The sequence below is a fragment of the Megalops cyprinoides genome, chromosome 6 (genome assembly GCF_013368585.1).
Source record: "Megalops cyprinoides isolate fMegCyp1 chromosome 6, fMegCyp1.pri, whole genome shotgun sequence".
Lineage (NCBI taxonomy): Eukaryota > Metazoa > Chordata > Actinopteri > Elopiformes > Megalopidae > Megalops > Megalops cyprinoides.
In genome coordinates this window covers 17,727,883-17,748,901 of record NC_050588.1, presented here as the reverse complement: position 1 = coordinate 17,748,901, position 21,019 = coordinate 17,727,883, and the positions used below count along the sequence as shown (strand labels likewise).

The window sequence follows — 21,019 nt, the reverse complement described above, 5'->3', positions numbered from 1 at the left end:
TTTTGGAATGTACTCAATTTAAAAAAATGACCTGTAAAAATGCAAGTTAAATGTATGACAGCTGGGGGAAAATGTCACCATTTGCTCACCTGTGGGGAAGAGGATGACAAGTCTACCTTATTTCCTCTCCATGACAATTTGACTTCGGCTTGCATGACTTTTGTGATTTTATGCTTAAAATACAGTCATTTTCTGTAATCTGTATATAAATAAACTTGTTCCCAGTTGATTATCACTGAAAAACCCACCTTGAGGTTAGTTAAACTACACCTAGCTTCTTAGCCTTTCTGCCTGCTTTAAAACTAATTAGGAAACCATGCCTTGAGTCATGCAATAATACACTAGACTTTGACTGTTGTTTCAGGGTGCATTCAGCCCTAATTCTGTTGCTGTGATGGGCATTCTGGTCCACTTTAAAACAAAGTGGCATCATGCTGAGCCAATTAGAGACTCAAGGGACACAAGGGATACCAACAGCTTGACCTGCGGAGCATATAAAGCTGAGCTCTGTTTTGTTAAAAAAGACAAACATTTGGATGGATGATAAAAGCCGAAGTTGCAGACCTTGATGGAAATTTCCATGTGAACCCCAGAATGATGAAAAAATTATCCATATAGAATCTCTCAAGACACTGAAGAACGAATCCTAATAAACCTGGCCCATGATGTCTGCATTTGTCATTAAATACCATGTATTTTTTTAAGTCATTTATTCTTGATATGACATTTCAGACAATTATTTATATATGATAGAAAAACCTAAATATTTGAGGTTTACAGTCAGACTAAAATTGTCAGGTCCTACTGTTCCCTACATCTGAATGCTATGAGTCTTTCATTTTCCCCCAGTAGTAAAAAGTTTATGACTTCAGCTGCAACTGTGTGCAATATTTTAGGTTGCTTCATACTGTAACATTGTTTTGATTGTGTGTGAAAAGATTATTAAAAAAGAGTACAAGACAAGGCTATGCTGTGCAAATATATTATTTATTGCTTAAGGTACAAGAACATTTCACAAAACGTTCATATTATATGAATACTTGTGATTGCTTCTCATCTGGATCTCATCCCTCATTCTGCGGCCTCCTTGCCCTGAAAATGAATTTGAAAGACCATTTAGAACCATTTACTATATCTTTTCCTTTTATCCTACAACAACTCTCATTACTCCTTTAAATTAACATATATCACGACAACAAAACCTTTCACATAATAACCTACCTTGCCGGCATCACGGCTCTTGGCTCTCAGCTTGTTGACCTGGGACTCGGCGATGTCGGCACGCTCCTGAGCTTCCTCCATCTCATGCTGCACCTTCCTGTATCTGGACAGGTGAGTGTTGGCTTGCTCCTCCTGTGAGGCAGTTATTTCACATTAATAAGGAATAAGAGAAGTATTTTACAATAAATCACTTCATGAAGGACAACAGTGACATGTTTAAATCAGATTGTATCAGTAATCTCTCACTTAGTAAGAAAATTCTTAGAACTATTACAAAAAGATTCCACTGAAATTTCAAAGATTATATGTTTAAATACATACATATTCTCCCACTATATCATTACTAGCTACTTTTTATGGAATATTAGACTTACAGCTTCCTCAGCCTGCCTCTTGTAGGCCTTCACTTTCAGCTGCAGTTTGTCCACCAGATCTTGGAGTCTGTGAATGTTCTTCTTGTCCTCCTCAGTCTACAGTGAGTAGAGATGATTTAAAAGAAGTACTGCGTTGTCATTCTGGAGTGCAGTCTATTTTATAAAGATGGGTTGATTTTTACCTGGTAGGTGAGCTCTTTGACTCTCCTCTCATATTTACGGACACCTTTAACTGCATCGGCTCCACGTCTCTGTTCGGCTTCAACTTCACTTTCCAGCTCACGCACCTTTAACAATAATTTAGTTTATGTAACAATAGTAATGATGGAATATACAAATGAAGTTATGACGTTATGAGGTTTGGACTTTGAAGGATGCGGCCTTCAGGCATTGTAGGCTGAAGCCTGCCTTTGAATTTCATGTGACCCTCCAAATGATTTAGTGATAGTAAGTCTATCTAAACAGAAGAAAAGGCTCTGGATACAGGTTTAACAAAATGTAGTTTGCAACATTATAAATGTGTTTGACTCCTGTGATTTAACATTGTTTGATGATTTCCTTTAAAAAAATTATTTACTTTGAGTAATTGATTCTATTGAACCTAACATTTATGTGACATTGCATTTTGTCATTTTGAGCAACTTACAAGTGCAAACAAATGATAAAGCTAAGGACAGAAATGGTACAAAATCATCAGTGTTGCAACTGACACTAGGAGTGATTACATAACATACAGCCTTCTACAAAATGCAATAGCATATGGGTGTAGTATGTCAGTGCCATGGTATATATTCCAGATAGTTTACCCTTGATTCCAGTTTCTGGAGCTGTTTCTTTCCGCCCTTCATGGCCAGGCTCTCAGCCTCATCCAGACGGTGCTGCAGGTCCTTGACTGTGACTTCCAGGTTCTTCTTCATCCTCTCCAGGTGAGCACTGGTGTCCTGCTCCTTCTTCAGCTCCTCTGCCATCATGGCTGCCTGGAATTTCATAAAATGAAGATTTTTAAATACTTTTTCAAAAACCAAGATACCCTGGTCTGAGGTCAACATTAATTTCACCTTTAATAGTGAGAGAGTTTTACACTGTCATATACAGTAGTCCGGTTCATTACAGGCCATATGTAGGGCAAGCTATGCCATTAAACCTTATTTCAGGTTATATACCTTATTTCACCTTGTTCAAATAGAATCTCATTGGTATATATGGATTTCATTATGTGCAAGTATTAAAAATGTATTACATATAAAACTACATAAAGTAGCCATATAAAAGTATAAATAATTGAATGAATACAATATTACTTTATGGGTACTGTGACACTGAAATAAACAAAGCTCACATCAGTGATAGCCTTCTTGGCCTTCTCCTCTGCATTTCTTGCTTCTTGGACGGTGTCGTCAACTTCACCTTGGACCTGAACAAGGTCACTCTCCAGCTTCTTCTTGGTGTTGATAAGGCTGGTGTTCTGAACAAATTTGGATAGTTTTAGTTTAGTACAAGCTTGTCATGTATACAATATTCATTTTTACTATATCAAACAGAAGGAAATTATGTACTTACCTGGGAGTGCAGCAGGGTTACACGCTCGCTTGCATCGACCAGCTCCTGCTCGGCCACTTTGCGGCCTCTCTCTGTCTGCTCCAGGGCAACCCTCAGTTCCTCTATCTCAGCCAGCATCAGGTTGTTCCTGCGCTCCACCATGGCAACCTGCTCCTTCATGTCCTCTTGTCCTCTGACTGCATCATCAAGGTGCAGTTGGGCATCCTGAAAGAGAGATCAATGAAAGGAATTCTGTATGAAAAGACTCAACTCATTGAGCTCAGCCCTGTAACTATGGGTAATATACAAATACCTTGAGCTGTCCTTGGACATTCCTCAGTTGTTTCTGGGCTTCAGCGGCCTGGCGGTTGGCATGGCTCAGCTGAATCTCCATCTCATTGAGATCTCCCTCCATCTTCTTCTTAACTCTGAGAGCATCATTCCTGCTTCTGACCTCAGAGTCAAGAGTGCTCTGCATGGAGTCAAGCACCCTCTGGCTGTTCCTCTTGATCTGCTCCATCTCCTCATCTTTCTCTGCGAGCTTCCTGTCAATTTCACTCTTCACCTGATTTAGCTCCAGTTGGATACGGAGAATCTTGGACTCCTCATGCTCCAGAGTTCCCTGTAAAAATGAATGAAACAGAAGAATTCAAAAAAACATCACTAACTACTCCCTCTAAGTGTAGTTTTGAGGATGAGATTGAAATGTAGCATACCAAAAACTTTATCATTTTTAATTTGTGTTTAATATGTCTGCCTTTAATTACCTCGGCTTCTTCTAGGGCAGTCTGAATTTCTGATTTCTCAGTTTCCACTGTCTTCTTAGCCTTCTCCAGTTCATGAATAGTTTTTCCAGTCTCTCCAATCTGTTCTGTCAGGTCGGAAATCTCCTCTGCAGGGATACGTTTCATAATAATTTTATTGTGGGCATAACTACCATTTACATTCCGTAACAGCTTTCTTCCAAGGATCACAATAATGATGATGAATACGTGTCTCTACATTTATTGTACATACGCTGGAGGTTCTTGTTCTCCCGCTTCAAGGTCTCCAGGTGGTCCAGAGCTTCTTCATAGGAATTCTTCATCTTGAACAGCTCAGTGCTGAGAGAACGGGCCTCTTTCTGTGCCCCTTCCAGCTCTGCCTGGCCTTCCTCATACTTCTGCTTCCATTCTGCCAGAACCTGGAAAATTGATGATAAAATTCATTAATAATGAACGATGAAATCAGTCTATGCTGTAAAACCTAACTGTAACCCACAGCAGAGATGATAATTCCCTATATTGGAATGTTGGATTTACCTTGTCAAAGTTCCTCTGCTTCTTGTCAAGGTTGGCAGCCTGGGCATTTGCCCTCTCCACATCAATCATGAGATCCTCCACTTCACCCTGTAGTCTCTGCTTGGTCTTCTCCAGAGAGGCACACTTGGAGTTCACAGCCTCAATGGATTCCTCTGCATCCTGGAGACGCTGGGCAAGCTTTTTCCTGTAGACAATGACATTTTCATTATCTTCGATTACTCATAATCAGTGAATCCACAATGATACTGTAAAGAGTGAAGTTACTTGGCCTCCTCCAGTTCCTCAGTGCGCTGGATGGCATCAGTTTCATATTTGGTTCTCCACTGAGCCACCTCACTGTTGGCCTTGGACATTCCACGCTGCAGCTCAGCCTTGGCCTCCTGCTCCTCCTCATACTGCTCTCTAAGCAGGTCACAGTCATGGCGTGCTGATTGCAAACCATGGGCCAGAGCATTCTTGGCCTATTGGAACACAAAAATGAATGTATATGGCTTCAGTAGGGTATCTAAGAATTTTTTTGCTAAGAAAGTCATTTAAAAACATAGTTAAAAGGACATTCATATCACACTTTCCTAGTCTATTACCTTGACTTCCTCTTCAATGTGCCTCTTGAGTTCCTCAATCTGCTGTGTGTAGGCTTGCTTGCCTCTAGTCAGCTGGGAAACTAGAGCCTCCTTCTCCTCCAGTTGGCGACCAAATTCACCTGAGAAAATAAACATGTGATACTCATTTTTATAGTTTTATGACATCTAATCAGATCTACTTAGTAATTAGTATGTAATATGTAACATATACCATTCTCAGTTTGAAGTCTTGCTTTTTGTGCATTGATGTCATTCAGTTGGCGCAAATACTCATCACTCTTGGTCTTGAGTTCACTCAGTTGGTCTTCCAGGGTACGGCACATTTTCTCAAGGTTGCCCTATCAAAAAATGTATTTATAATTCTTGGACGTTTCATAACTCCTGCTACAACATGCTTGAGAGAGAATTCCCCTGTTTACCTTTGCTTTGGCGACAGCCTCCATGTTACTGGACAGGTCATCGATTTCCATTTTGTATTCACTCTTCTCCTTCTCCAGCTTCTGCTTGACACGCTGAAGGTTGTCGATTTGCTCTCCCAGTTCTGCAACACTGTCGGCCTGCTTCTTGCGCAGAGCAGAAGCTGTGGCCTCATGCTGCAAGGTAGACTCTTCAAGATCACGGCGCAGCTTCTGGAACTCAGCCTCACGCTTCTTGTTCATCTCGATCTGAGCAGCAGTGGCACCACCAGCTTCTTCTAGCCTCTCACTGATCTCCTCAAGTTCCCTGGAGAGATCAGCTCTCTGCTTCTCAACCTTGGCCCGAGCAGCACGCTCAGCCTCGATTTCTTCCTCCAGCTCCTCAATACGAGCCTATGGAGAACAGTGGTATTGGTTAAAGTTGTACATGTTTTCAGCTTTATTATGTGGAATTTGAAGGTGTTCAGAAATTACCTGGAGTTCCTTAATCTTCTTTTGAAGTTGAGCACCCAAAGACTGCTCATCCTCAATCTTGCTGAGAAGTTGGCTTGTTTCAAAGTCCTTCCTGTGGATGAGGAACAATACAGATTTTAATGAATATGTTTCCAATTTTTGGATGTTGTTGGGATTTACAATTATCTCATTGCTTTGAATTCTGTCTTACTTCTTGATCTTCTCCTCTGACTGTTGCTTGTCATTCTCCAGATCCATTATGGATTCCTGAGCCAGTTTCAGATCACCCTCAAGCTTTCTCTTGGCTCTCTCAAGGTCCATGCGAAGCTTCTTCTCTTGTTCCAGAGAACCTTCCAGCTGTTTCATGTAAAAGCAGGTTTTGTCATTGACTTAACGTCCATGACGTCCCTACTAACATCCCTACTAACTCCTCAGCCATTATCTTTTTCATTGTCAGTACAAAATGCACAGGTTAATGGGTTACATCAATTGATGAGATCAATGGGTTAGAATGTTTCTGAAGATGCTCCTAGTTGTTCAAAAGGCTCTCTGTTCTATGGCTCAATTTAAATTGCACCTATCAAAATATGTAAATGACATCTTACGTCATCCACTTGTTGCTCAAGCTTGGTCTTGGCTTTCGTCAGACTGTTGACTTTGTCCTCCTCTGCCTGGAGATCATCAAGAGTCTGCTGGTGTGCCTCCTGGAGGGCTTTCTTCTCCTTGGTCAGCTTGGCAATGCTCTCATCTTGAGTGGCCATCTCTTCTGTCAGGTTTTTCACCTAAATGAATTAATGTCACACTCTGTTAGTAATACACTGGTAAAGTGGAAAAAAACAAATAAAGACTGCATTGATGAATTATAAACCTTATTTTCTGTGGCATGTTTCTCCTTCTCCACTTTGGCCAAGGTGAGCTCTAAATCATCAATGTCTTTCTTCAGCTCAGAGCACTCATCCTCCAGCTTCCTCTTCTTGGCAGTCAGCTCAGCATTGATTTCCTCCTCATCCTCCAGTCTCTCATTTGTCTCTTTGAGTTTAGCTTCGAGCTGGATCTTAGCTTTGATGAGTCCCTCACATCTTTCCTCAGCGTCAGAGAGGCTTTCAACTTCCTATAAGTGAAACAAAAATGCAACACTCAAGCATGAAGAGACATTAGTTTAGATTAGTGAACACTGATAATATAAATATGATTTCAATGTTCAACTCACAGCTGCTACTTGTAATTGCAGGTCATTCTTTTCCTGCAGCAGAGAAACCATTTTCTCCTCAAGCTCCTTCTTCTTGGCTAATGCCTTTGCCAGCTCTTCTTTGGTCTTTTCAAAATCTTCCTTCATGTTGGCCATCTCTTTCTCAGCTTCAGCGCTCTTCAGAAGTGGCTTGATCTTGAAGTATAGCTTCATCCATGGCCAATGTTTCACATTCATGAATGAGCGGATGTTGTATTGGATGGAGTAAATGGACTCCCTGCACAAAGTAGTGTTAAAATCAGTGAAGAATCTCAATAGCAGAAGACACTTTAATCAGCTGGCAGAAATGGCATGAATAAGAAGTCACCAATTCAACAGTTTTTCCTCTCATGTTCCACTGACATATTATTGTAAAACCTGTTGAAGTATCTAATGATCATAATTATAACGTAATACTGTGTACATTTTAGAACAATATACACTTCATCACTTCAAGACATGTTTGGGAGTTTCACAAATATATATGTAAAAGTGGAGTTTATTTCTCCTTCAACTTATCAAAAACTTAATGACAAACGAGTCTAGAATGATGCTACTTAAAACAGGCATATTTTAAAAAGAGAAATTTTTAATGAAATGAGGTTTGAAAATATTTACCCCTTCTGCTATTTTTATTAACCCGTATGAGCAACATTTGTTTTTGTATTTTTGATCTGGTGTAAAAAAAATATGTACCTCCTCTCCATCATCTTGACAAATTCCCTTCTCATGAGGTAACCGCGGCACAGGGCCTGAGTCATGGTAACCAGTGTTGCCAGTTTCTCATCTCGCATCTCTTCCAGGGTACCCAACAGACCAGCTTTGAAGAACACCTACAGTAATATTGTATGCATGTGATAAAGAATTGTTCTTATATCTTAGTCCATTTACATAAATGTGATATTTACATTAAACAATAAATCTAAGCTGGGAAACTGTTTTATTTTTCAAAAAAATACAATTGATATCCTTGAAGTTCTTACCTTGGTGTGCCCAAACTTGTACTGAGTGTGGTCCACATCAATGGATCCCAGGAGCTTCTCAGAAGCTTTCTTGTTGTCAATGAACTGTCCCTCAGGGATCACACTGGCATTCAACACTTTGTATCTAGCATAAAAGTAATCATTGTAAGGACTGAGCAGTGATGTCCACAGATTGCTAGAGAGGGTATTTGATATTCTGATATGGGTCATTGTTTCCTGCCTGTTACCAAGACCATTGATTTCCTGTTCCTGCTGTTTTCAAATTTAAACTTAAATATTATGATGTTTTACTTTATGGCATATTTGTCATTTAATTGAGCAGTCTCAGAGACATTGTAATGGAGACAAAAACTGCAGAAATGTCTTATATAAATTACCTCTGCTTGAAGTCGCCATAGAGGATTCTGCTGGGGAAGCCCTTTCTGCAGATTCTGATACCTTCTAGCACACCATTACACCTCAACTGGTGGATGACCAGGAAGTTCTCCATGAGACCTGAAAAACAAGAAGATATTCACATTATATGTTCAGACATTGTACCAAAAGTACAGAATAGGATACTCCCACACTGAAGTTGTGTTGACTTCATTGAATTCTTTTTGATAACCCTGGAAAAGAGGATTGATCAATCAGGTAAACATAGTATGTACACTCTGTTGCAGTTTTTCATATTCGGACCTAAACTATTGGAATGACAGTGGGTATATTGCCTACCTGGTGTCTTTGATTCATTAGGAATCAAGCATCGCACAAAGTGAGGATGAGTGCTTCTTAAGTTGGTCATCAGCTTGCCCAAATTCTCCTGTGGGATGGAGGGTGGTGTAGTATTAAAACAGAGAATGCATTTGGTTTGATTATTTCTTGCATATTGTGAATAGAGTTAAGTGTAGAACCCAACTGATTATCATTTTATGGTTTTTAGTATTCCAGACAAATTCATGTAATGTGTAATTATTTCTACATTTGCTTTAGTACATTTTTAAGAGAATTGGTTGTGACAGTAAGAGTGCTTTACTTTGCAACATCAAATTGGTACTTTAATCACAGAAGTGTGGTTTCAGTTGCATTGAGGTGCATACAGTACCCTGAACAGAGCAGACACAGTCTGGAAGGAGCCACCCTTCTTCTTGCCGGCCTTTTTGCCACTAGCCTCTGTTCACACAAGATTTGTACACACATTTGTACACATCATATTTCATGCAATATTTAACTGCACAGCTTTTTCCATTTACTTCTTTTGCATGACTAACCATAAATACATGCCTATACTGACAGCATTTTAAAAATACCAGCATGAATGTATTAACATCCAGAAGCCTGGAAATGTGAAATGTGTAAATTGTTCCTGTAGTTGAAAATAAAAGTGTATCCTTGATTTTATAAATTGAGGAATTTGTGTCAGATATGATAAAATTCATCCAGGTGTGAATATATAAGAAGGAGACTCTACCAATCTCAACAGAAATAAATACAATACCTTCTGCACCGGCATGGGCAGCATACAGGAGAGCCAGCAGTTTGACTGATGACTTCTGGTACAGCTGTACGACTGAGTCGTTCAGGGGGTCCTTGTTCTTGTCCAGCCAGCCGCAAATGTTGTAGTCCACAGTGCCAGCGTAGTGCACCAGGGAGAAGTGGGCCTCAGCCTTGCCTTTGGCAGGCTTGGGCTTCTGGAAGCAATTGGCTTTGCCCAGGTGTTGGTCATAGAGCTTGTTTTTGAAGGTTGTGTCTGAAGCCTTGGGGAACATGCACTCCTCTTCAAGGATGGAGAAGATGCCCATTGGCTGTTGTAGGCAGAATATTCACATGAGATTGCTTCAGGAGAATAAGAGAAGAGGTTTATGACTGTCAATAATAATGGGCGTCACTCTTACCTTCTCAATGAGTTCAATGCAGGCAGCCAAGTCCATACCGAAATCAATGAACTCCCAATCAATGCCCTCCTTCTTGTACTCCTCTTGTTCCAGCACAAACATGTGGTGGTTGAAAAACTGTTGCAGTTTCTCATTGGTGAAGTTGATGCACAGCTGCTCCAGGCTGTTGAACTGAAATTTTAAAAATTTTAATTTTAAATATGATAAAATGTTGATTAATTGAAAGTGCTCCAAAATCAATACAATACTGTACAAAATCAGTACAATAATGTTTCATGCAGCAACACTATAGTCAATGTTAATGAAAAGCTCCTCACATCAAAGATCTCAAATCCAGCAATATCCAGCACACCGATGAAGAACTGTCGTGGCTGTTTTGTGTCCAACATCTCATTGATGCGAACAACCATCCACAAGAACATTTTCTCATAGACAGACTTGCACAGAGCACTGACAGAGTTGTTGACCTGGATATGGCAAAATGGAACAAAAAAAATCAACTTCAGTGAGAACAAATGATTTAGGTGAGGCTGGAAAACACACCAAAGTAACAATGTTTAAAAACACTTACAGTATTAATGTATAATACTTATAATACCACTGTATTAACAAGATTTTACATCTGGATATTTTACCTGTGGTACAGTCTGCCCCTTGGTCACAAACTCGTTTCCGACCTTCACTCTGGGGTAACACAGAGCTTTCAGCACGTCAGCTGAGTTCAGGCCCATGAGGTAAGAAATTTTATCTGCCACTGTAATGGAATAAATTCATGTGTTTATTTGAGAGATTTTAAGGGGAAAAATGCATGCACATGTAATAAATCAACAAGGTCCAGTTTAATTTTAAATTAAAGAAGAATGTTCAGGAAATACATTTGAATCAAAGTAGGAAGACGTGCTCTTCCATAATATAAAATAAAATAAAAACATAATTGCAAAAGAGGGCTTGTTGTAACTAGTTTGAATTAACTTGGCATTGATAATTGTATAACTGAACAACTGTGAAATATAATTGAATGATATTTAAAATCATCTTTGCATAGACTTTTTGGCGGGCAGGGACTCAATTTAAAAAAAAGCACAGACTGTATGTTAGCAATGGTGATGGCTGGGTGTTGTTCACAGAAAAACATGTCTTAGGTCTTGCTGAAAAATCATGGAAATCAAACCAAAAAAGGACAAACTTTACTAAACCATAGTGTTATCTCATGCACAGAGGTTTAGCGATTAACAAGAGGTCATCTTTAAACCGCTACATAGAAACAGCATACATTTGCCATATCAATGTCTGTGGAAAAAGAAAAACTGCAGAAATAAGTGTAAAGAAAAGGGTCATAGTCTGCATTCAACCTTTACGTGGCTGCACTAACATTTGCTTATTTTATTATTATTTAATTTATTCAAATACAACAATCTGCACATTGCCAGGATTGTCGGCTTGATAGAGTGCCTACTTTTGCTTACAACTTTCTTGAACACACATGCCAAACCAATCTTTGGCTAATGGATAGGCTTTGAATGCTTGTTTTGCAGCTATGATCAGGTCATTGACCTTCTTAAATTCATTTCAACACATGTCACCCACTAATTTCAGCAGATGTGCTACACAGGTAATGTGAACTACATTCAGAAACAGATTGTTGCCTTATCAGTGCCAACTGCTGAAATAAACCTCAGATGCTGTGAGTGTCCCCAATACAGTCTGTTTGACTGACTTAAACGCCACTGCCTTTACATTGACACAGTGTAAGAGAAGAGCATCCAGCTTTAGCTGCTTCTCACACCCCTGTGTTCTTAAAAGAGCCAATACAATGAGCACATACCTGACCTGTGCATCAGCTGTCTCCTCAGTTATGATGCTGATCCCATCACACTGTCTGAATGTTTCCTTAATGTTTATCATGTCCCTCAAATGAACTGGGCAAGGACAATTGAAATGATTGTGTAGCAATTGGAATTGCTACTATGCTTTGGAAAGTGCAACTTGAAACTCAAGGGTGAATAAGGGAAATATTTGCAGCATTGAATGCTTGAGAAATTCTTATCTTCCCTGGAGCTACTTGTTTTACCTAGAAAGATTTCTGACAACTATTTCTGCAGTGTTCTACTTGTTCAGCCTCATTAGCCAGTGCCTTAATTTTTGTTTTGTCTCAAAATGCTGGTCACAACTTTCTGAATGCATCCGACCATGATATAGCATAATTATCAAGATGTATAAATGTTTAGCAATCATAAAAATCACAAAAAAAATAAGAAAAAAGCTAAGTCACAGTAATATCTGTAACCCCCCCTGATCCTTGTGACAAACACTCAACTTTAGCAGAGATCAGTATGGTAGGAAAGACCATTTTGGACTTTACAACCAAATGGGCAGGGGGCTCAAGCCCCCGTAGCCTCTACCACCCCACCCCACCCCCCCCCCCCCAAAGAAAAAACTTTTGAAAGTATTTGAAAAATAATTACTTATTTGAAAAATCTGACTTTGTGTACAGAAGGTGACCCCTACAATGCAAATTGACACATTAATTAATGTTACTCGTTAGTATGAGCAAGAATATCTTCAGACCTACCCTCAGTGCCATCAGGCTCAGCCTGCTCCTCACGCTGCTTCTGCTTAAACTTCATGTTCCCATGATGCATCACTGCACCAGTCAGCTTGTAGATGCCCATCTTTTCCTCAGCATTGAAGCCCAAGATGTCAATGGCAGTCTGTGATTCAAACCGAAACATGGTCAAATGGTCAAGAACATATGTAAAGGATGTTCATATACACATAAACAAACACATGATACTGCCATGTGATGTGTATTCCCTTTATTTACTCTTGTTATGGAACATTAAATGAATGGATAGATATTTTCTTTTTTTAAGTCTATGATACTCCTCAATCTATGTTTGTATATTTTGCTATTTTAGAAGGAGCTCTTTGTCATAACTGCTGTTTATGCATCCATTCTGGACACCGGTTGGGCAAGACCCTTGCACTCATTGACATCAGTTACGATGTGTCTGTCTAACTCTGACTTATCTATGAGTACAACAACACAGTAATCACAGGTTTCATTGTGAGCAAGGAGAGCATAATTCTGAAAATGGAATCATATTTTTAATTTTTTTCTTCAACTTACATCTGTGGCTATGAACTCCTCCACATCATTAATGCTTTTTAACAGTGATTTCTCCTTGGCTGATCATAGGGTAATCGTATGGGTTGGTGGTAATCAGAAGTGCCTCTGTGAGAAACAATAATTAGAAATGCATACATTTCTGAAATTTGACCAATAAAAATTAAGATCTTGATCCTCCAGATTTCCTACCCAACAGTTCAGGTTTGTGGCCTGTCATAAGCTGATAGAAGATGTGGTAGCTTCTCTCAGCCGACAGCTGGAATGTTACTCTTGACTTTTCCAGCAAATCTGTAGGTAGGAAATGGAAGTATTACGGGTGGGCAATTTTGTCGTGGTTATCAGTGACATGATTGACATAAAACACTGGTTGTGGTAACTTACAAGTTTCAATATCAGCAGAAGCCAGCTTTCCCGTTGTTCCAAAATGAATTCTGATGAACTTTCCCTAAACATTTGGTGAAATTAAAAGGGATTTTAAATGCTTCAAGATTTTAAACTAACAATGCTTAATAATAAAGCCTTTAAATATGAATAGCAAATAACACAGAAAACTTACAAAACGAGAGGAGTTGTCATTCCTCACGGTCTTGGCGTTACCATAAGCCTCCAGCAGGGGGTTCGCTGCGACGATTTGATCCTCCAGAGATCCCTACAGAAGACATCAGGCACTTCAGACATGTGTCACAGCTCATACACTCCTGAGCTATTTGCACATCTCTACAGTCTCTCACTGACCTGCATCTTGCCAGGAACTGGCTCAGCTTTCTTTTGGCCAGACACTGCAACTGTTGCAAAGTACTGGATGACACGTTTTGTGTTCACAGTCTTTCCTGCACCAGATTCTCCGCTGTGAAGGAAAACGGATAACACTAAGAGCTGAAACGCATGGAAAACGTATGCTTTGCACTACATGCAATTCATAGAGAGTAAAGTAATAAAACAGCGCTGTTTAATTTAGGTTATCTTTTACAGTGTGAATGGAGGTTTTAAGACCTGGAGACATTTCACAACACACATAATAAGTACTTGAGAAATCAATTTTTCTTTGGGGCTTCATCATATATGTTAAAGCTTTTATGTTGTAAACTTACGTAATCAGGACGGACTGGTTCTCACGATCTGAAAGAAATGACAATGGAAATGTTAGAAAGGTAAATCAATAATATTTTACTCCACATTGAACTTGTATTTGCCATTTTACAAATGTTTGTATTTACTATGATAAAAAATACTATCTAGAAGATCAAACATGCTGTAATTACTTTCTTGCTTTTTTATTGTGTGATCTGTTCCAACTAATGGTTGGCAGTGATTAGCACCGATTAATAACAGTAGCGAAAGAAGACATAATATATATAAATTTGAAAACATAATAGCAATAACATGCAAGCATAATTTTTCTCACAGATTTCATGGTATTATTTACTGGTTTGGGATATGGCTTAGTTTTTGAATAGTTCATGTTCAAACTGTACTAGTATGAGAATAGCTTGTATATCTAATTTATGATGGGCTGGATTCTCACCAGTCAGCATGAACTGATAGGCGTTGTCAGAGATGGAGAAAATGTGGGGCGGGGCCTCAATTCTCTTTTTGCCTCTGTAAGCAGCCACAACAACGGCATCGTACACTGGGAGCCACTTGTAGGGGTTCACAGTGACACAGAACAGCCCAGAGTAGGTCTGAAAGAGTGAAAGGAAATATATTAATGGAAATATTTACAACAGACAATCATTCATTTATTTTAAACATTTATTTACAGGTGAACAAGATAAAACAGTAAAAAAGATCTTACGTAGATCATCCATGCTGCGTAACGCTCTTTGAGGTTATACAGCACACAGGGCTCGTTGAGGTGGGTCATCATGGCCATGTCCTCAATCTTATCGAATTTGGGAGGGTTCCTTGGGTGGATGTCATCCTCCTTCACTGTGATTTTCTGTGAAATGGAACAACCTGTTTTGAGACTCATAGAATGAGGTGTCCACCACAAAGACACATTCTGAGTTAGGGAAATCATTTTCGAATGACATGTAAAAAACAGTAAATGTGAGGTCCAGTCACCATGATGATTAAAAATCCTACAGTATGCATCACAAAGTGTAGGTGTGCCAGACATGCTTTCTCTGTCTGTGTAGCTGTACACACCTGTCCATCCAGTGTTTCAACGGTGGCTTTGCCCCCCTCTCTGCTGATGAGTTTCCCTTTGAGGTACATCTCCTTGGGCTCAGCCACAAAGAAAGCTGTTTTGGCATCAAAGGGTGTGTTCTGGGCCTCAATTCTCTCCTTCTCTGGCTTCCGGAGGAAGATGGCCGCTGGGCCAAAGGCCTCCATCTCCGCGTCCGTACTCATGATGGCACTTTACTGAAGGAAAGAAAAAAGTTCAAGCGTCAGTCACCGCCATATAGAATGAAGTCTGCTAATCACTGACAGAAAAAAAGCTTTTTGATGGAAAAACATGCACCATCCCATCATGGCATAATCACTTATTAATTATGAATTTTTGGCCTCCTAAGTGGCTCATCTGCCAGGCGTGGGAGTGAGTACTTCAGCGAGGGTGTCTAAGGTCCCCCTGTGAGTTGCCAGTCTTTCGCAAATTGCTCAGATTTCAGCAGTGCAGTCATGCTTATCCTCCAATTTGCACCTACTTCACTGTGGTGAGCTGTGAGACTTGTAATGCTATAAATAACTTCTGACTTGTGTGCAAACGTCTTGGAGGATTGCACTCATCTCACCTCAGCACTTCTAAAAGTCTGCACAGTGTGTCACAGTGAAACAAGTCTAATGTGAAATTAGTGATTCCAAAAGGGGTGCATGAAGGGAAAAACATTAATGCATATGTATTTTTATGATTTCAGATTCAGATGTGTTCACATTTGTTTTGAGATCCCAAAATATTAGGACTAGAGTATGCTCATAAGTAAATGCCTATTGTGATTCGTCAAGAAAATTTTCATGCTGTTAGGTAAGTTCACAGTAGAAGTTTTCAATCCTGTCCACTTGTTATTCATTCCTTGTTAAAACAAGGAAGTTTATGTTTAAAAGGGACTGTTCCTAATGTCACCCCCAGATCTTGACACCTGTTCAAAATTCAGAGTGACTACAAATCAAGCCATTAATACCTGCTGGCCATGTTTAAATGAATTATTTGCAGCAGCTTTCATTGATGTAATATTTTCATTACATCTCTTTCTAAATTGAGATTAAGAGCACAGGAACATTTTCATAATATACACTATACTTTATGGCATCTAGTGCCCTCCCAAGTAAATTCCCCTTTGCTGCCTGAAAATAGTACTACCTCAAAGGCTGCAGTTTGCCTTTGAGAATGTAGTACATTCAGGAATTTACCTTCTTTATGCCAGGAGAGAAAGGTGGTTGCAGATGGTCTGTGGATACTGAAAAAGAAAGGTTAAGCAGCTCACTGATCAGCGTTAGACAGAAATCAAACAATGATGAGAACATATGCCAGCCTACTGACTATCCCTGAGAACCTTTATTTATATTGTACTGTATGTACAGTGACTTTCCACACATAATGCACACACAGTTATAATTCAATTATAGTTATAAATCAATTATAATTATAAATCAACTATAATTGATAACTAATCTTGTGTTGTGCACAGTGGTACAAAATGAAATATTGAGGGAACCCCAGTGGGTAAGACAATTTGTGAATAAACCAATTCCTGTCTTTTCTGGTTTTTCACTGGTATAATATTGGCCTAAGTGCTTCAGTTGAGTGTTTAGCACTGTTGTTTAAAGGTGCAGTGATATAAAGTAATGTAAGTAAGTAAGTGAGTAAGTAGATTAGATAGCTAATGGAACTTGACTGATGCATTTCAAACCAATTGACATTAAGTAATGCTATATATAGTATAGCTCACTAAAATACTTTATTGTTTAAATGTTTGTTAATATAATATTTTCAAGATCAGTAAGAGAAACTCATATGAATGGGAAATAAAACAGAAAAACTATGTTGTCTGTTTGCTGAAGAATTCCCAAGCAGCACCCTTTTGGGGCTCCAGTCCTGTAAAACTGAAAGATATTCCAACATTATGTGATGGATCACTCACCTTTGCTGGGTGCCAGGCAGTCCCTGGGGGGAGTCCAGTGCCGCTTCTTTTATAGACAGATTTGTCTTCACTCAGCAGACTTGACCTGCTCTATTTGGTCATGTATCATTGCTCTGTTACTGGACATCATACACCTGTTTCATTAGCAGTGACATTTTTATCTCAATATTAATCACTGGAATTTTTCGATGCAGCTTTAAATCCATATTTGGTGAATCCATAGTAGTGAATTTTTAAATAGCAGATGTAATTGCTGAAGAAATTAAAATACAGGAGCTAAAAAAACATGATGTAGTCTTGATAGGGAAATAAACATTGTGGTGCAAACACAGCATATATGGTGCTCTTCAGCATAAAACGTGACTGTTTTTTGGTTTTTAAATTTTAAGGGTTGATCACATATCACAAATTTGATCTGTTATTAATGTACAGCTATGTTAGATACAGCCAGAACCGGCCCTGACCAGTTTGGTGCCCTAGGCAAGATTTTAGCTGCTGCCCCTTGCATCGCAGCCAATTCCACCACCATGGTTAATTGTGATTTTAAACTATTCTTCATGGTCAGAACATGACAAACACTTGCCAAACAGCGGATCATTTCACAAATCTGAGGTAGAACATTCAAAACAATTATAATGATATTTTTTTTCAACATCTAAATATGCATGAGTAAAATTAAGTAAGATCCTTTTTCCTCAACAAAATAAACATCTTAATAGAAAAATGAAGTGCTGCAGTGTGAGACAGCACACATGTAAGATGGCTCAGACTGCAAAGTTTAAAAGTGTTTTAAAAGAAAATGTCAATAAATAAAACAATAAATAGACAAAGAAATCTTAATTCTGGTCAGCATGCCAAACCTTTTGTACAGATGGGTTGTAACAGTTTGTAAGTGTTTTAGCTGACAATGTAAACAAAATAAATAGACAAAAAAAATCTCAACTGTGGTCAGTATCTTCTGTACAAGTTTTAAACAAGCAAAGCCATTACCCTACAAGTTACAGCAAGAAAGACAAATCTGTCTACAGTCTCAGGTTTTAAAGCTGCCCTGTGACAGCTGATAAGCTTCTTGAATCCCTCATTTTCGACAGTGCTAATGGGAAGCATGTCTTTTGCAATGCAATATGCAATTGCATTTGTGATGTCTTTGTGTCTTTTTTGTTTTTTTTTTTGTTGTAAGGCACGGTGCTGGAAAATGCTGATACGATCGTTTGCTGCTGGGTAGTCGCACTAGGTACTGGCCTGGTGCTTGTCAAGGGTCCACTAACTAACACTCGTTTGGGACTGTAATTTCTTACTTGGGTCATTCCATATCAAATCATTCAGAGGGTCCCAGGTCACCCCCTCAGATTCCCCTGAAAAAAATTCACAGGTGCTCCTATACCATACTAATGGTGAAATCCCAAATATTAGGTCTTTATCTCTAACGGTTTTGAAACTATAGTCCTTTGAAATTTTAATTAATTTTATGCATTTTGCCGAACGAGCCTTTTGGTCCAACTTCCGACATTCATAGCTCCTTTGATATGGCATGTACAGCTTTGAAACTTTGTGACTAAGGCTAACTTTTTCTGTAGAATTCAAAAATGTAATCATATCATGTATCTTATGTACTTTTCCTCCTACAAGGGTCTGAAAACAGCTGAAAATTCAAAACTTAATAAAACAACACCCCCTTTGAGAGCTTCTCACTCAAACAGTATGCTAGATAAAGCACTCATAGTTTTTTTTTCCTGTCATTTATGACCTATTAGGCCATGTGTATACAGTAACCATATTTATTACTGTTATAGGAGTGTCAGAATAATTTTTTGAAATGTGCTCTATTTTCAGATTTCGTCAAAATTGCCTATTTTCATGTCCTCATTTGACCATGTGGGCAGTTAACCATGACATGATCTGACAAAAAATTGGTGTTGTTGCTGAGCTTCCTTCTGGAGTTATGATTTTTTTAAAAATGAGCTGTTGGGGTCATTCCTATGTTCCCAGCGTCCTATGTTCCCCAGCTATATATAGCACATAATGGGAACCTGCAAAAGATGTTCCCCAGCTCTGTATTCACTTAATATGACATGGATAATGCTTCCAAGGGCCCAAATGGAGGTTCAGGTTAGGGTTAGCTTTAGCATTAGTTCTAGGGTTAGCGTTAGCTTTCCAGTTAGCATTAGCATTAATGTCAGATTTAGCCTTGAAATTTGGGTGAGAGTCAGAGTTTGGGTTAGGGTTAGGGTTGTGTTAGCATTAGCATTAGGGTTAGCATGTGGGTAAGTGTTAGCATTACCATTTCGGTTACTGTTAACATTAGCATTAGATGCAAGGTTAGCATTAGCTGGTGTGCTAACAGAATATTGAACTGGGGAACATAGGACCCTGGGAACATAGATATGCTCCCTGAGCTGTCATGCTCTTGTTGCCATACAAATTCAACCAAAACACAAATATTACATAGTTCACAGTTTCAGAATTGCCACATAGACTTAGTTCAATAAGAGGAACATACTACCCCTTCATAAATTAATTCAAAATAGTGAAAATAAATAACAATTTTTAAAAGTTAGGCAATTTTATTGATTGTCAAAAACATGTCAAAGCATTATAGCCAGTAATGGACAAATAATCACAGCAAGATCTTTTTCTTCTCAGGACATAAACAATTATTGTAAATAGAATTCAGATTCACAGTGACAGTAGTCACTACTGAAGTTGAGTGACCTTTCTTGTCGACGATGTCTTCGTCCTTTGAGCTGGTCATGGGCACTGATTTTTCTTCACTGTCACTCATTTCGCTTATTTTGCTTATTCCGCTCCAACTACAAGCCTGTCAGCTACTGTGTCTGTAAACAATACCACGTGCTGGCCTGAATTTATACCTCTCACTGTGCAACCTAACTTGCACAATGCATACCTCTATTCCTGCGTTATGATTGCCAGTTTGTGATTCATTTCTGTGCATGCTATCTAAGCATGGAAATTAATTATATCTAACATTTATCAAACATTTGTTATATTTCTATTGAGTAAAATTATATTGCAATAATTATTATCGTTTTATCGCCCAGCCCTACTTACAACTATTAATTACAAAAGGGGATGGAAAAGGAAAAGCATTTTAAGTGACTATCACAAGCAGGGCTAACGTTGGTTAACTAGACTAAGATGTCAATAAAAACGCCTGGTTTCTTGAGGCAGACAGTGGATGGTTCATGCAGCACACTTAAAACAAAAAGAGTATTTCTCAAAATTATGCTGTAGATTATTCCCTAAACACCTGAATAGTCTTTCAAACTTTCCCTAATGAAATTAAGGTGAGAGTAACTGACGTTAACTCTAGCTCTATCTAGCTCTCTCTATTTATTAAATTAGCAAACGTTACTATCTTCCAAAGTAAGCTAGTAACACTCTGCTCCAATGATAACTACTGTGCAATAGACAAACTATTCTGTTATTACATTACCTCTGTCTGCTTCCTGTTTTTTCTCCTCTTTTCTTCTTTTTCTTCCCTGGGCACCAGAGGGCTTTGGTCTTTTTGACATGATATGTATTTGAATTAGACTACTGATGTTAATCGTACCACGTTTCACAGTCAGTGTCACTCACTAGTTCAGATAACTCGCCCATCCCCCACACTAAGGTAAGTCAAACTAAGAGCGGGATGGGGGGGATGCGCCAGCGTGGTGCTGCGAGCAACCCAGAAAATAGGCCATGTAGTTATGTTGTTGTGGGCTTTTTTTGTAAGGTTTCAAAATAATATCATTAAAATAGTATTAGTAAAAAATTTAAAAGTTAAAAAAAAAAAGTTAAAAATTTTGAATTTTTTTCTTCCCACATTTGGGG

General features: G+C 38.8%; 1 pseudogene; it reads right to left on the bottom strand.

Annotated features, from left to right (window-relative positions):
• Positions 1-968: 968 nt before the first annotated feature.
• LOC118778838 lies at positions 969-17,214 on the bottom strand (annotated as a pseudogene).
• Positions 17,215-21,019: the final 3,805 nt, after the last annotated feature.